At 41.3% G+C, this 5,447-nt stretch overlaps 1 protein-coding gene across 1 annotated transcript in view; it reads right to left on the bottom strand.

The window, feature by feature from the left end:
* LOC119306979 (obtusifoliol 14-alpha demethylase-like) overlaps window positions 1-2,951 on the bottom strand; it is a 7,737-nt gene extending 4,786 nt beyond the window's left edge. The window contains exon 1 of the mRNA XM_037583056.1: window positions 2,880-2,951. The gene's annotated coding sequence lies outside the window, so the exon portion shown is untranslated. The remainder of the gene's footprint in view (window positions 1-2,879) is intronic.
* Between the last annotated feature and the right edge of the window lie 2,496 nt (window positions 2,952-5,447).

The raw sequence follows: 5,447 nt of genomic DNA, 5'->3' as shown, positions 1-5,447 counted from the left end.
TTAACTTCATTTGTAGACGAGACAAAAAAAACAATGATAACTTTGACGACAGATGGTCGTTTATGTTTAGTACAATTATTGAAAGCTTAGACCTTCGAGAGATTGAGCTTTCTGATAGAAAATTCACTTGGGCTAACACACTACCGATCCCGACCTTTGAGAAGCTGGACCGGGTCCTAGCGAGCGTCGAGTGAGAACAAAAGTTTCCCCTTGTGACGGTCCAAGCACTCTCACGTGCAATCTCTGATCATACCCCATTGTTGGTAGACTCAGGTGAGGCAACGCACGTGGGGAACAGGAGTACGTTTTCTTTCGAATCAGCATGGTTTGAAAGAGAAGGGTTTCTGGATCTAATAGCAAGAGAATGGGCGAAAGATTCAGGAGGGAGAACGAATGTTGAGCGTTGGCAAAATAAGATCAGGCATTTACGACAATTCTTGCGGGGTTGGGCTAAGCATCTGGGTGGGATTTATAAGGCTGAGAAAGAAAGGCTCCTTTTGCTTATTCAATCCCTAGATTTAAAAGTGGAGTCCTCCATATTAGATACCAGAGAACTGGAAACTAAAGTGGAGGTGGAGTTAAGATTGAAAGAACTGCTCCGTGAGGAGGAATTGAAGTGGGTTCTGCGAGCTAAAGTTCGCAAAATCGTCCAAGGGGATGATAACACACAATTTTTCCACATGATTGCGAATGGCAAGCACCAAAAGTAGAGAATCTTTCAGCTTGAGCAAGATGAGGGAACGATTTTAGGGCAGGAGAACCTAAAGGCATATATCACAAATTACTACAAACAACTTTTTGGGCCTCCTGAGGACAATTTTGTTTCTTTGGACGAGTCGAGGGTTGAGGATGTTTCTCAGCTCACAGTTGATGTGAAAGATATTTTGACAGCCCTTTTTTTTGAAGAAAGAGGTGTTCGAAGCAATTTCCCAAATGAAAAATAATAAAGCTCCAGGACCGGATGGTTTTCCGGCGGAGTTTTATAAGAAGTGCTGGCACATTATTAAGGGGGGCTTGCTCCCGATGTTTCAGGACCTTTTCTTGGGGCAGTTGCAGTTGTTTCACTTGAACTTCGGCACTATCACGCTTCTTCCTAAGAAAACAGAGGCTGTGAAGATTGAGCAATTTCGGCCGATCTGTCTTCTTAATGTTAGCTTTAAAATCTTTACCAAAGTTGGGACTAATAGGCTCACACAAATTGCGCATTATGTGGTGCAGCCGTCCCAAACTGCTTTCATGCCAGACAGAAACATCCTAGAAGGGGTTGTGGTTTTGCATGAAATGCTCCATGAAATCCACACGAAAAAACTTGATGGGGTGATTTTCAAAGTGGATTTTGAGAAAGCGTACGACAAGGTCAAATGGCCATTTCTTCAGCAGGCTTTGCGTATGAAAGGTTTCGATCAGGCCTGGAGAGAACATGTAGATTCGTTCACGCAAAAAGACAATGTTGGAATCAGGGTTAATGATGACATAGGTCATTATTTCCAGACTCACAAGGGCCTGCGACAAGGAGATCCGATGTCACCGATTCTGTTCAATATTGTCGTGGATATGTTGACAATCTTAATAGGAAGGGCCAAGGATGATGGTCAGGTAGGTGGCCTCGTCCTGCATTTGGTTGACGGGGGAGTGTCTATCCTACAGTATGTTGATGATAAAATCATCTTTATGATTTTGCTGGAAACTAACTAAGAATAGAGAGTTTTCAGTTAGATCCATGTATTTGGATATTATCAATGATAGCGTCATTCCTAGTTCGAAACATGTTTGGAAAGTCAAAGTGCCTTTAAAAATCAAAGTGTTTATGTGGTTTGTCCACAAACAAGTCATTTAACTAAGGACAATTTGGCGAAGCGCAACTGGACGGGCTCTAAAAGATGTAGTTTTTGTGATAGTGATGAATCAATCAGACACCTTTTTCTTGATTGCCCTTTGGCAAAGATTTTGTGGAGGTCTATCCACATAGATTTTAATATAACGCCTTTGAATTCCATCAACACTTTATTTGAGACGTGGCTAGATGGGATTGACGTAGTAACAGCGAGACATATCCGAGTAGGAGTATGTACTTTACTCTGGGCAATCTGGAATTGCAGAAATGATTTGGTTTTTAACAGAATAACAAATTTTCATTTCTTGCAGGTTATCTTCAGGGCCACTACACTCATCTGTATGTGGTCGCTACTCACTCCGACGAAGGTCAAGGAGCATTTGGTTACTGGTTCTATCCGATGGGAGACGGTAGCTCGGGCTATCTTCAACCGGTTTGGATGGTGGTCATGTAATAGGATAAGTGTTTAGTTTCCTATCTGTTTTGCCTGCCGGTTGTGGCTATCCCTTTTTCGTGCTTTCGTGCTCCGTGTTGAGCTCTTTGTTCTTTTGTATGAGACTACGAGACCTTTGTTGAACCTTTTGCTTATTAACAATATGGTTGTATGCATTTTTCTGATGCAGAGGTCGGGGTAAACCCCCTTTTCGAGGAAAAAAAGGGGGGAAATCAGGAATAAGCTAATGAAGGAAAATCATAGTTTTCCCCCTAGCAGAACTGTCGATATGGTTGTAGTTGATTTCGCAGATGTGGACATGACACAACAAGATGTTGATGGTATGAATAAAACAATCGGTCGAGCGCTGTTTCTACATGTACCAATTAAGTTGGTGATTTGTTGTAGTAATAAGAAACGTCGGGCAGTGGGGGAAGAATCCCTCTCTTAACCCATTCAGACGAGAATTCTCCACAATTAAACTGTGGATAGCACCCTAGCATAGCGGACTCAAACGCGGGTGGGCCAACTCCGTTAGAGCTATCCAAGGGGCTGAAGAAGAGAAGAGAATTCACTCAATTAAAAGAGAACACAAAGGTAGTATGTGCGCACCTCAATCAGAAGGTTGATTCTCTTCAGATGCCGTGCAAACCCGTGTTTCCTGAGCTCATAGTGAGGTGTCGCAATGGAACATTGATAGCAGGAGTACCAGGCGAGCAGCCTTACTTATAAGCTATGTGCTGAGTACGTCATAAATCATGTGATCATACAAAATGGAATTTATAATAGCATGCCTTGCGGGTATAAATTATGAGAAGATGGTAGTACACGCTATGCTATGACACATATAAAAGTGAAGTCAATGACTGGGAGATAGCTAAGTGTATATAGTGATGTCATGAGCTCATCCTAATTTCTGGGAATGTACCCTTTATATTTATATATTCTCTTTATCAAAAATATTGAATGGAATAGGAAATTGAAAAAAGAAAACAATATTCATCACTAAACTTCGGCCTAGTGAAAAAAACATCTTGAACTTTTGTAGGGCATAATTCTACTTGGGCTTTTAATACATGGCAGGGAAAACAAATCTAGAGTACAGTTCATTTTCTTGTCATTTTGGATATAATGCAAGAAAGTAAACATTGTTAAATATAATACATTAATTATCTTTTGACTCTTTCCGTATATTGTAAGAAAACTTGATCTAACTTAACTTTAGTTTCCCCAAAAGGATGCAAATTGAACATGAAAAAGAAAATTCCAGAAAGTCGAAGCAAGTGGAAGTAGGGTGTCTCTAAAAAGTTATAAAAAAGAATTTGATTATATATGTGGTCCATAATGGAATCTCTACAAAGACTTATATTTAGGAACGGATGGAATAAAAGAGAAGAGAAGAAAGAACTTGATTGCTAGACCTTAAGATATCTAACCAGGAAGCTATTTTCTTCATGGGACTGATTTACATAAGTTGTTTTGATAGGGACGCACACAACCATCTGGCGTGTGAATTACTCCCAAAAGATTATTTAAGGTATCCAAGAACATCATTGAAATGGAGTATTGATGAGCGGGCCAATTTGTTTAAACTGTAATTGGTTATTCTGTTGGCTGGACGCACACAACAACCTGACAACACTTACAACCACACTAGTGGTTGGGACACCACCCTGTGGTGCCGCTTAAAAGAAAGTTATGCGTATGTTTTCATTTAAAAAATACATGGAGTCCTCGCCCCCATCTAGAAAAACATTTTAAAAAGATCCTCACCTCCATTTAGAAAAAGAAGTAAAAAAGAAAAGGAAAAACCACCAAGGCAGCCTACCAGCGAGCGCCGCTTTGCATAGCCCTCCATTTAAAAAAAGTGTGGGGGACATCACCTCCATCTAAAAAGAAAAAATAACCTTAAAAATTCCTCACCTCCATCTAAAATAATATCTCAAAAGCTTTTTCACCGGGGCCAACCAGCTTGCGCCACGTGGCATAGCTAGTTGGCCTCCCTTCACGCGACGCTTAATGGGTCCTAAACCAAAGGGTTTTAAATAGCCCAGTATTGAAAGTTCATACTAACTGGATGCACACATCATCATGGCTGCTTAACCAAAGGGATTAAAATAGCCAAATGGTGAAAGTTCATACTAACTGGATGCACACATCACCATGGCTGCTTAACCAAAGGGATTAAAATAGCCCAATGGTGAAAGTCCAAGTGAGAATGGGTTGGACCGTTTGACATTTTATGGACAGAAGTGATACTTCAACCAATATTCAGGAATGAAATTTGCAAGTGTTTCCTTAACTCCGTATGTCGTCACAAATCACAATCAACAGTTGATGGTTCACCAATGGTTGGTACTTCAACCAACCATGGGGGCAACATAAACTAAAAGCCCACTATAAACTTAACATTTTATATGTCTCGAGAGTAAGCTGATTCAAACTTGACCTCGAGCTCACATCATCAAGTTGTCAAGAAGGCTTCTGATGAAAAAGCCAAGGCTTCGCTGGACCACGTCAGCTGGCAAAGGGCCGAAGAGTGCTAGCAACATGCGCTAGCGCACTCTGAGTCATCCAAGGTGAGAAGGAGGACGCTCGTGCCCGTCGCACTCTTTCTTGGTGAACACTTGTAAGGAATATTTACGTTGAAGTTCTTGAGAAGTGATTTTTTTTTAGTTCTGATGCTCATTTGTTTTGATTTCTCTGCAGCTAGGTAAGTTTATTCTCTAAGGGGTCGGTAAAGAACCCAAAACCACATTTGATATTACAAGAAAGCAAATAACATCAAACACATGAGCCGTAGCTCACACATCTACGGGGTGGTCTAGTTACAACTACTCGCATCTCGCCCTCCCTGATAGCTCCACGGAAATGTCATTCCAACCCCCCTTGGGCAATCCAGCCTGATGACAGGTAGTTCCTACCGCCACGATCTTCCTGATGACAAGTCGAGTGAAGGCTCCATGGAAGGTATCAATAATCCACTTGGTTGAAGTAGGTAGACATAACGCTGCCTTTTTTAGGTGTTGAAGAGACCAAACGTCAGTGCCCTCTGCCGGATGAAAGATTGAAGGAACAACCATGTTCATTTTAGTTGGTCTTTTTGTTTTCATTCAAGCAGCACGACCATGAAGCCATGTTTTTTTAAAATCTCAAGCCGAACACCCGCAGGCCTACGTG

Source organism: Triticum dicoccoides, chromosome 5B (genome assembly GCF_002162155.2).
Source record: "Triticum dicoccoides isolate Atlit2015 ecotype Zavitan chromosome 5B, WEW_v2.0, whole genome shotgun sequence".
Classification (NCBI taxonomy): domain Eukaryota; kingdom Viridiplantae; phylum Streptophyta; class Magnoliopsida; order Poales; family Poaceae; genus Triticum; species Triticum dicoccoides.
The sequence above is the reverse complement of the archived record's forward strand: the minus strand, read 5'-3'. Positions and strand labels throughout refer to the sequence as shown.